Source organism: Petromyzon marinus, chromosome 33 (genome assembly GCF_048934315.1).
Source record: "Petromyzon marinus isolate PM22_M1 ecotype Great Lakes invasive population chromosome 33, UKy_Petmar_22M1.pri1.0, whole genome shotgun sequence".
Lineage (NCBI taxonomy): Eukaryota > Metazoa > Chordata > Hyperoartia > Petromyzontiformes > Petromyzontidae > Petromyzon > Petromyzon marinus.
This window is the reverse complement of record NC_133699.1, coordinates 15,135,947-15,148,127: the sequence shown is the minus strand read 5'-3', so window position 1 is coordinate 15,148,127 and position 12,181 is coordinate 15,135,947.

The following is a 12,181-nucleotide window of genomic DNA, read 5'->3' as shown; positions in this document are numbered from 1 at the left end:
CATCTGTGTATGTAATTACGTTGGTAGTTCGTGGGTGCTTGCCGTTCTCTGCACTGGGGGGCTGTGTGTATTAATTGCCACACATGTGGTGTTTTGTAGCTGCTCACGTGGTTTTTCTTTCCTTCTGAAAGGCTGGTTACATTATCCCTCTCCCTGTGTGTTGGACCCGGATTGTGTTTTTTAGTCCCATATAGCCATGCCATGTGAGCCCTATTCTCTATGCGGCGTAAGGAGGCCGTCTCTGGGTCCAAAACCATTCCCACGATTTCTGTAATCTCTGGACTCAAGGATTAAAAAAACATAATCTTGAACCTTTTGTCACCTTCATGATACTGATCCACATCGCCTGCGTAGTACGCTCTTTCAAATCGTAGGAGGTAATCTCGAGGATCCTCGTCTACGCACTGGATCATAGATTTAGCAGCATTAAATCCCTCAGACAGTGTTAAATATTCCCTAAACTTCCGAATCACTGCCAGGCTCAGCTCTTTGAAATCGTTCCGAACCTTGTATGGTAGCGACTTTACCCATGATATAGACTGTTCATGTAAACTCCGTTTCAACAAACTCGCTTTCTCGTCCGTTTTCCTCATACCCCTGATCATTGCCTCTGCTTCTACCGTTGCGATGTGTGTGTGTATGTCTCTGTTCCAATTGTGTGGATCAAAATAGGGAATTCTGACGAAAGCTTTGTCCATCAATTTTTTACTACTGAATGAGTATTCGAAAAGTTGGCCATCATTATCATCAGAGTCAGATGAGCTATCACTACAACGGTGGCGCTGCTTAACATAACTTTTGTAGTGTCTTTTGCACCTGTAACGTGGGTCAACTTTGCTTGGTGATTCCTGCTTGTCCCATGGCTCATGTTTATGTGGTTTTTGTTTGGTGTTTGATTTATATTTGTTTTGTGCCTCGTGCCTGTCGTCATGTTTGTGTCGGTCGTCTGTGATGCGGATCGTTTTATGTCGGTGGTTTTTGTGTCAGATGTGTCTCTCTGGTGAGCTGTCCCTGCGATCTGTGCTGTGTTGGTCGTGTTTGAGTGGTATGCGTCTCTCCTTCCATGTGTCTCCCTGATTTGTCTGCTCTGTAGCAGACCGGCATGTACGTTTTAATACGGGTTCCCAATATCCCGCAATCCACTCAAAAATACCTCTTAATCCGAGCATCTCTGGTATTCCCCTTCAGAATGCATATCAAAACAGTTGTATCACAGAATGCGGTCAGTTCGACTCGAGCAAATAATCTTAATCCAACTGTCTATGTTATACTCTGCTTACTCTGGTATTTCCCTTCAGAGTGAATTTTGTTTGTTTTACACCTGTTTACAATCACAGGGCAATGTTAGTTCACAATACTTTGGTTAACACAACAGTGATTCGTTCCTTAATTCATGCATAAACTGTCTGCGAGAGATTCCGGACGACGCCACCCAATTTTGTTGTATATGTTAGTTCATCTTCTTTGGTTCTTTCGGTAAAGTCACGTAGAATGAGAATAAAATAATAAATTGATAAAATAAAATAACACAATAATATTCTCACGACGTTTCGGCCACAACACAAGCGGCCTTCATCGGGTGAAGGGGACGAGACTGTCTGGAGGACATGTAGAATGAGAATAAAATAATAAATTGATAAAATAAAATAACACAATAATATTATTATTGTGTTATTATTGTGTTATTTTATTTTATCAATTTATTATTTTATTCTCATTCTACGTGACTTTACCGAAAGAACCAAAGAAGATGAATCCTTGCAGTCACGAAAGCTTTAAATCGAAATGTATGTTGGTTGTGAAAATTTTGATGAAAATAACAAAAATTAAATGAAATTTGGAGTTTGTGTAATTATCCGAAATTATGTTAATTGATGTAATTATATTCTTGGTTCTTTCGGTAAAGTCACGTTGAAGAGAAACAATAAAATAATAATAAGGATATATAAAAAAAACAATAAAATTCAAACGACGTTTAGACTGCAACACAATTATGCACATAATTATGCTAATTCGAGAGGTAATCGTATTAATTTATGTAGAGTGGGTGTGATTATCCTAATTCAATCCGTTATGATAATTAGGCCCCGCCTCGCTGACGAGGGTCGGATTATCAATCGGGATCATACAATTAATCGTATGAGGTTGTGCCAGTGTGATGCAAGCATGCCAGAGTAACTCGCTTCGTTGTCTAGGTTCGTATTAACGCTCGGTAATACAATTATTCTGACTTTAACATTTACTGAGTATGTATTAGTGTGTTTATGTCAGGTCTCCAAATTCAAATCTCAACGCAGAATACAGTTATTATAAATAAGATTATTATTCATGAACTCAGAAAAGAAACACGCAGACACTTCTCAACGAAATCTTAACTTTATAATATGCAAACTCTCAGGCTTGGAATTATCAACACAGTACCAACACAGTAACCATCAACGATTGCGTTATTTCACTTTGGCAACTGCACATAGGATTAATTCCACCGCATAACGCGAGCTCAGTTGGTGGTAGGGACAGTCGTTAAAACATGCATGCACGCTATTCTAACAAAAACCTTAACACTCTATTATGAATTATTATACTTGAAATTGGCCACACAGTACTCCCGGATGCTCATTCAATGATCCATATGCAACCCTCAATGCAATTCTTGTCACGTTGATAACAGGGTAGCAGAACAATTGATTATTATGCAGAGTAACACGAGCATGTACGGCAATTAGGAACGAAAGGTCCTCAAAATTGTTGAACGATATTCATACGAAAAGGCAATCAAACAATTATTATTACCAAAGGCATAAATATACGTCAATAGATTCATCGGCGAGATTATATAATTAATGAAATGTCTTGGAGTAAGGGTGGGCGACGGTGTGCGTGCTCTCCCACTAGCGATCCTTATCTTGGGCGAAACTTTAATTAATTTGTGGGCAAGATCACCTGATAAAGAAACCGGTTTAACACGATATTCTCCCCGTGAGCGGAGAGCTTCGTGGCGAAGGTTTCAAGGGTTTCATTTATATTGATGAATCTATTGGTAATTTATGCGATTAGAAGTACAAATTACAAAGAAAACGAATAATGTACTTAAAATGACGTATTCTCATCACTCAGTGAGCCGCAATGCTTTCGCGGCCACTGATTGTTCACGTACTTGATGATTAGGCTTCTTGTTAATGATTCGTGTATGTGTTGAGTGATATGGATTGGGTTGAGTGGGCCAGCGTTTGGAATCAATTCTTTGCATCAAGCAGACGCCAGGTGATGTGGTGGCAGTGTGGGGCAGAGTATCATACGTATAGTAGATTTCTTTTTTCACGGCAGTTAGTTGATGAGTTGACACGGTGCGCTGTAGGCGCGATAATCCGTTGGTAGATGGTGCTCGTAGCTCGTTCGCTGACAGCTGGCATGGCTTGGTTGATCGCTGGTTGCGCGCTCTCTGGCACTGAACGATGCAACATTCGTTGCGATACTTCTTCTGATGGTGCTGAATTCGCACGGCGTAGCATGTCACTAAACAGCGAGTCTCGCCATTCTGGCGAGTTGTAGAATCTTATTCTGCGTCGGGGGTGGCTGATCTTCTGATGGTCGCCATCTTCTCCGCTGGTTCCTGAGCTGATTTCAATGCTCGTGGGCCTCTCTTTTATGTCAAAATTTATCCTTCTGGCTCCGCCTTCTCACAATGGGCGGGCCTCTCTTTGATCCCGCTGTGTGTCGTGGGGTTGGAGTGTGTGTGTCCATGTGTGTGTGTTATTTATGGCATGGTTCTGTTCGTTGCCTTTCTCAATCCATAAACCATCAAAGGAACAGATGCTCCGAGTTGTCCCGAAGGCATCCCTTTGTCTGCATTATACAATCTGGGGGGAGGGGTGAGCCTTCCCGTACGGTCGAGCCCTCGGTTTAACATTTCTCAACGCACAAAGGGTGGGTTGAGGCTTTTAAAGTTAACATTTATTCCATCATAGTTTGGTACCGTACCACCTGCAGTTATGATTCTGTATGTTGTAGTGGTTTTCCATCATGATACTTGATTTTTATTTTAAAGAGGCGATGCTATCTCGAGCGTATGTAAATTATTATCAAGTGCTGCGGGAAGACAAAGGCGGCCGGGAGGTTATCTTTCTCTCTCTGGCTAGCCCTCGGTTTAACGTCACTCAAATATCATTTGGTTTTATGTTTCACAAGGTTTGTGATTTACCCCGTCATCCTGACCCTTCCTCAGCGTCATTAATTTTCGTTTCCCCGTCTGTATTCAGGAATTCGTTTTGTTATGCTGGAGTTATCATTTATTTTGTTTTATTTCCGATGTCCTGAGTTTGAGAGTTTGAGGTGTAAGTTTATTGACTGTTGTAATTCATATCCCTTGGTAAGGTTATGCAACGCCTAGATATAATGTAATTTAAGATTAATCACGTTAGTGTTAATATCATGCGTGACATGCTATGTGGGTTGTGGCCGGGCTTCGTGTTAATTACTTGTCCGCCCGGCTTTCGCTGTCGGCAGCTGCTGTCCTGAGGAATTCCTTCCCGCCCCCTTCCTCCTTTTGATCTAGTTCTGCGTTGGTGGTGTGTGTGCTATTATTAAGTCCAGCGCCGTGTGTACAGATGGCCATCGCGATAAAGAGTAATTCCTTCGCTCTGGTGTTAATTCCTGCTATCCCGCGCTGCGGGAAGACAAAGGCGTCCGGGGTCTCTCTGGAACACAGTTTATCCTGGTTTCGTAAGCTTGACCCGTTTGCCTCATCTCTTCTGGACAACCCTTGACTTAACACTGCATCATTATTATTGTTTATGTTCCCCAAGATTTGTGATTTAACATTGTATTAACTTTTGCTCCTCGTCTGTATCCGGGGGTCCGTGCTATTATGTTTGCGTTATCATTTATATTATTTTATTCCTGATGTCCTGAGGTTAGAGAATTCGTTTTGACTTAGGAATAACTCTGACTGCCAGAACTATTCTTGATGCTTCGGTCAGGTCGTGTAGAAAATTATTAAAGGTGAAAATAGCATCTATTATCGAATTAATAAATGGGTAATGACTCACTGATGTAGATTGTGGCGTGGTTTTTAATTGGAGTGAGTGTGAGGATTGATAATGTTAGCTTATCCTTGTAGTTGAGTTCTGAACTTTAACCGTTGTTTTCGTAGCAAAGAAGAGGAAAATTGTTTAAACTCGCTTGTGCGCATGGCGTCACACTGTCTAGGATTTCCAAGATGGAGCCCTTGGCGCTTGGAATTCCCTTGGAGTGTGTGTCCCCCCCCCCCACCGTCTCCTTTTGACTTGATTTATTACCTTTTATGGTTCATCTCCTGGCGCCCTGTTGTGTGTGTGGAAAGGGGGTTGTCCGTATCCCCCTTTTATTATTCAATGACCTTTTTACGACCTCCATCTGCTGTTTGCTGTTGTAGAGGTGTTAACTACGCGCTGTTGCGTAACCTGCGTTGCCACCAGGGCAGTGCAGCATTACCCCTGGGTACAACTGTTGGGGTTAGTCGAGGTGAAACGGATCGTGGCCAGGGTTTGGTGCGAACCAATCAGACGGTTCCACGTGGGAATGTATGATTGGTTCTACCTGGCCACGAAGGGGTATAAGACGGGTGACCCAACGGACCTCGGGGAGTTCTCTCCCTGCACGAAGACAGAAGACTGGGCTGAAGCCTAGCTAGGACCCTGGACCAGCCCTTCAGCCCTTCTAAGGGCTAAGGCTCGGCATACCCAGTGGTCAGGACCCACCGGGCCAGCGGTGGGTCAGATAGCCTCCCCTAGGTCCTATCCGGAGGACTAGGATAGCGGTAGACGTGTGAGTCCCGCCAGGTCCGGAGGCTGTACCTCCCTAAGGTATCGGGTGAGGGGACCGAATATCCCTCTGTGTGTGTTAAGCATTGTATAAGGAAATAATACAATAAACAGAGTGTGCCTCCTAAAGAAGTCTGCTCGTCCTTACAACACTACACTGTGATGAGGTAGCGGACGTTTATTTATTTATTTCGGGTACTATAAAAAATATATCGGCAAATTTGATTATTAGTATCAATTTTGTAAAAAGGCCTATATCAACAGTGGGGAGGGGCTGGGTGGGGAGGGGCTGGGTGGGGAGGGAGGGGTGGTGCAGGGTGGGGCTGGGTGGGGAGGGGCTGGTCACCCTGTGGTACCCTTATATGGACTGGAAGCCCAACATGGATTAATTCACAGGAGGCAGGGGATTAATTGTGTATGTCTGTCCACGTGAGAGGTGAGGGTGGGGAGGGGCTGGGTGGGGAGGGGAGGGTGGGGAGGGGCTGGGTTGGGAGGGGAGGGTGGGGAGGGTTGGGTGGGGAGGGGAGGGTGGGGAGGGTGGGGTGGGAGGAGTGGGGCTGGGTGGGGTGGGGCTGGGTGAGGAGGGGCTGGTCACTCCGTGGTGCCCTTATAAAACTCAACGTTTAACCTACTCACGCCGGCTTGTGCCCGCCCTCACAGTCGGGCATATTTGCGGAATACACCACGCCACCGTTGACCCTGGCCATTGATCGAGCAACCCAACGTTCCTACCAGCTCCCTCCGCAGGAATGTGTTTTAAGTACTTAAGTTCCTCCACCGTGTCACAGTTGCAGTCCAGGGAGAAGTCATTAAAATGTTAGCTTGATTTATATGCAATATTTGTTTCCATTCCTGACATATGGTATTGCTGTGGAAAGCAATATTCCCCTTCGAAATATTTAGCTGTGTGTGGGCATACATCCATCAGTTTATATTCAGGCTAATGCTTTTTTTATGGCTTACAAAGGCTAAGCACAATGGTAATTCAAATGTATTAGTCTTTTACATAATATTTTGATAGTTTGTATCTGGTCGATGATAGAGAAACATTTCATTAACCTTGCTTGCTCCCACGGCTGGTTGGCGTTATTCTGTTCTAAATGATCTCTAAACAATTTATCTACGTGCGATAGATAAGAGGCTGATGGATCTGTCGTCAAGGCGTTTTTTTATATCACCATTTTTGTCCAGAATATTGAGAAGTTTTATGATTGTGGTATTTCAATTTTGTTTCAGTAGTTGGTCCTGCATCTTTGATGATATCCACAGTTATTCCCATTTGGTCCAGAAGCCGATTCCTATGCTGTCTGTAATTTTCACGATAGAAATCTCCATTAAATTCCTCCACTATGTACACCGACATGGGCCACACTCCTGCTACCCTTCTCTCCACCTGAACTTTGCAAATGCTAATTCGGATGCTTTCCTAAAGGCTGGTTCTTGGGTCAGAATTAAAATAGGGCCATGCGCATCGTTGTCCTCATTGTTCTCACTCAAATATTTGTGTTTGAAAGCCTCCGCGACAGTGGGGGCATTTCAGGCTGTCTGAAATTTGTTGAAACATCCTCGTCTATCAGTTGCCACACTGCCATTTCCAGGTCACCGCATAACCCTCCATGCTGCGAGTTGTGCGTTATGAATGTATACTTTTGTGGGGACCATAGCCCGCCTCCCCGCTCCCTGTGAGCGGGCGGGGCACGACGTCCACCCCCTCCACTCCCCCTTCCTCCTCGTTGGCCGCCTCTCGCCGGGCCCCCGCCGATCGGGTGATCGCCCCCCCCCCCCCAGCGCCCTCTCTGAGGGACATAGCTAAATCGCGGGCTCACCGCCACACGGGGTTACTCTGCACACGCCCACGTATACCACCACTCATATGAAGGCGGCTGCGTGCACGCGCGTGCCCCTGCAGGCGCTCTTTTAGCACAAAATTTAGCACTAAAAACGGCAGTATGAATATGCGCACCACCTCCAGGTGGTTAAGCCTTAATCTGCTTGCACAAAGGCTAGCGCTAAAGGGCTGTGCGAATTTGCACGCGTGTCTCACCGTCAATGCTATTGTTGCTGTGTGAACACGCACGAGCTTTGGCGAGCGGGTTCTAAGGCAACCAGCAAGGTGTGTGAGAGTCAAACAAAGCAAGCAGTCTTAGAAGGAGTCCGCATGGCCGGACCTCCAGGCGAGGTAGGCTCAAGCTTCCTGGGGGTCCTGGGGGGACTTGAATGCTGGCCGACTGGCACGGCCCCTCTATAGGAGATAATGGCATCGGCGGAGAATAGCTGGTCAGCAGGCACTCCGCACCTAGCAGAGCATCTGGCGGAGCAGCAACCGACGGCGTCAAGAGAGTCACGCACTCCAGTCCTGTGGGCGGGACCGCAGAATCACCTTGAGGAACAACCTCAACAGGCGTGCCCCCCAGCTCGCCTGGCACACCCAACACTCGGCCTTCGTGAATTGGAGATTAAGGGATGTGACGGGGAGTGATAAAAGGCTTAAGGCGGGACGGATGCACAAACCAATTCCGACAGCCGAACGGGATCTTAACACAATGTGGCCGGTCGGCCCGTATCACCTCAACCGATCCCCGCCAGGGTCTGTACAACTTGGGGTATGTGCCCACGGGCACTTGAGGACAGTGCAGCCAAGCCCTGTCCCCTGGGGCCCACACTGTTTACCCGACACGCAAAGACCCCTTAGACGTTCATTGGCCCACTGCCGTGAGGCAGAATTTTCTTTCGAAGCCTCGCGTGCTTCCGAAACCCGTTGAATGGTAAAACGCATGGGTTCTGAGATGGTAACCCTCGGTTTCCTCGGAGCCGTATTTAGCTGGACGTCAATGGGGGGGGGGGGGGGGGGGGGGGTTGGTTCTCTCCCGTACATTAGAAAGAATGGCGAGTAGCCGGTGGAAACGTGCGGAGCCATTCTGTAGGCTGCAAGTACCCTGGAATGTGCAGATTCCATTCTTTCTGGAAATCATTGACCTGCTGACGCAACATAGAGGTTACGGTCCTGTTAAGTTGCTCCACCATCTCATCCATCTGGGAATGATAGGGCAACGTGCGGACCTTCTTCGTACCCAAAAGGTCGCACACCTCTTGCAATCATTTGGAGTAAAAATGTTTCCCTTGGTCAGTAAGGAGGTGCTCCGGGGCCTCCTTATCCAGCACGTATCCATGCAGAAATGCCTCGGTGATGGCGGCGGCCGATTGATTGGCGAACGGCCAAGTCACAGGCCCAAGGGAGAAATACTTCACACCCACCAGCAAATATTTATTACCCTGGGCTGTGACGGGGAAAAGTCATAGTATATCAAGTGTGACAAGCTCGTTGATACGGGAAGCCCGGATAGATTGCAAGGGCGGACAGCACTTAGTAGATAACGGTTTGCAGCGAGAACACTGCACACAACCCTTCAGGATGTTCTTGACGTCTACCGCCATTACGGGCCAAAAAAAATCAAGCTTAAGGGTAGCCAGGGTTTTGTGACCTCCCAGATGCATCAGCCGCTCGTAGATGGCCAAAATTTGTCTGCCCCTGAGGCTCGTAGGTACCACGATACTGTAGCGTTGCAAGCCGCCGTCACAACACATTCAAAGACCTTCCCTGAGAATGACAGGAGCTACCCTGCATCGGCTCGATCCATCGCCGGGATCACTAACGCGGCGCCGCAATTTCAACAGAGAGGCATCCTCCACCTGGAGGTGCCCCCATTCGTCGTGGCTCAACCCCAGGGTAGCATCGTGTGCGCCGGGATCGCCGGGAATATCAGGGGTGGAGGTCCCTGCCGATGCGACAACCGGAGGAGGCACAGCCGCGGCAGGCAATCTGCAGCAGCCCGAACCCGAAAGGCACACACATTCGTCGCCTGGGGGAAGCCGCGAAAGCACGTCCGCATTAGTGTGCCTAACAGTAAGACACCCGGAATGAGTAGTCCTGCAGGATTTCCAACCAGCGGGAGAGCTGGCCGGATGGTTGCTCAACACGCAAAGCATACTGGAGGGCGGCGTGATCGGAACGCACCTCAAATCACCTGCCATACAGATAGGGCCGGTACTGATGTATGAATAAAACTATGTCGTGCAGTTCCCGACGTGTCACAGCACCCTGCTGCCATACGCTACAACCCTCTCCACCCCGTTCACCACCTGGGACAACACTGCGTCAATGCCTGTGTTGCTAGTGTAGTGACTGGGAATGTCACTGTATAGTGCCGGGCCTGCGAGGCCACGGTGGGATGTATACTGTTGTGTGTACACCCCGGACACGGGGTGTAGTACCAACCCTAGTGGGGGCTTGGGTGAGCACTGGTTAAGCGTGGTGGCACCACGCACAGTGTGCGGTGTGGGCTCCCGTTGAGAGAGCGAGAGAGTGTCAGCCAGCTAGGGTTACGTTGGGGGCATGATACTCTGGCTGACCTGGGGACATGTGACCGGATGATACTGGAGGGGGGCCACCGGTGGAGGGGGCCAATGGGTGGTCACATGGTCCGGGAGGAACTGTCGAGAACCTTCGGGCAAGGGCGAGAGAGATCGAGAAGGTGGGCAGGGCGAGAGGCAGAGCCAGCCCCAGCCCAGCCCGATATAAGGGGGGCCCTGAGAGGGGCTCGGGGTTCTTACTGTTGGAGAGGCAGGAGATCCACTTCAAGCTTGAAGAAGCCTCCAGCCACGCGGACCGGGACCCAGCTTGTGGTCCGGACTGGGATAGTGAAAGCGTGTCTAGGTTCACCGTAGCATGGTTAGTTGGGTGGTCACCACCCGAGGATATGTTGTGTTAATAGCCCTGGAGTATGTTGTGCAAATAGTTAATACACTTGTTGCTCCTAAGACAACGTCTGCGACTCAGTTGGACTCACTACACTAGCGTCAGTGTCCAGGATCAATGGTAATGAAAAATCTGGGTATCTGAGGGGAGGAGCGCCCACCAGCACATCGCGGAGCGCAACAAATGAGGCCTCTTCCTCCGCTCAGCATCAAAATTTTTGGCCCTTTGCCATCAGGGCATGGAGGGGTTTGGCAATGGTGGCGAACCCGGGCACAAAGCGGCGGTAGTAGGGTGCAAATCCGATAAAGCTACGCACCTCACCCACAGACTTGTGGGTTGGCCATGTGTGCACGCACGCAGTTTTATCAGGATCTGTCGCAGCACCCAACTCGCTGACGATGTGCCCAAGGTACCGAACGGACGTCCGCAACATGTGGCATTTCTGAGGTTTAAATTTAAGGTTAGCCGCTTGCATTTTAAGAAAAACAATGCGTAGCCGGACCAAGTGCTCATCAAATGTGCGGCTAAACACGATAACGTCATCCAAGTATATCAGGCAGGAGTCCCATTGGACTCCTGCCAGGACCAACTCCATGAGCCTCTGGAACGTCGCCGGGGCCGGGTGGAGGCCCATCGGAAGCCGGCTAAACTCAAATAAACCTTGCGTCATGCGAAAAGCAGTCTTTGGCTTTGAGTAATCATCCAAGGGCAGTTACCAGAATCCCGAAAGCAGGTCGAGCATCGATAATAACCGTGCCCCTGCCAGCGCGTCCAGCGAATCATCCATACATGGCAAGGGGTACCCGTCCGCCACAGATACTTAGTTAAGCTTCCGGATGTCGACGCCAAAGTATAAACTCCCGTCGTGCTTCTTTCACGAGCACAATCAGAGAATTTCGATTTAAAGCTTTCGTGACTGCAATGATTCATCTTCTTTGGTTCTTTCGGTAAAGTCACGTAGAATGAGAATAAAATAATAAATTGATAAAATAAAATAACACAATAATATTCTCACGACGTTTCGGCCACAACACAAGCGGCCTTCATCAGGTGAAGGGGGCGAGACTGTCTGGTAGGACAGCGCTGGAGTGAGAGAGCCACGTTCAGATCACGGCTTTTAAGCTGTGTGAGAGGAACAAAGAGCCTTGACACAGGAATTAGCATAAAATTTAGCATTGAAATGGCTGAATGATTAGCTTGTGACTGGTCACAGAAATAGCTATGTTAAAAGTTAAAGCATACACATCCGCAGAGGCACCCATTGTTAAAAGGAATTAGCATAGAATTTAGCATTGAAATAGCTAAGTTAAGGCATACACATCCGCAGAGGCACCCCTTGACAATGGGATTAGCATAGAATTTAGCATTGAAATGGCTGAGTGATTCGCTTGTAACTGCTACAGAAATAGCTACGTTGAAGTCAGAGCATACACATTCACCGAGGCACTTAGTACAAATCAAACAGGAGAATTTAGCATTGAAATAACTAGGCGAATTTAGCATTGAAATAACTGGGTGATTTGCTAGTGACTGGTCACAGAAATGACTACACATCTGAGCTATTCACAGTACTATATAGTGAACCAATAAAAACTAAAATATAAATTTCCTTCATGTTATCAAT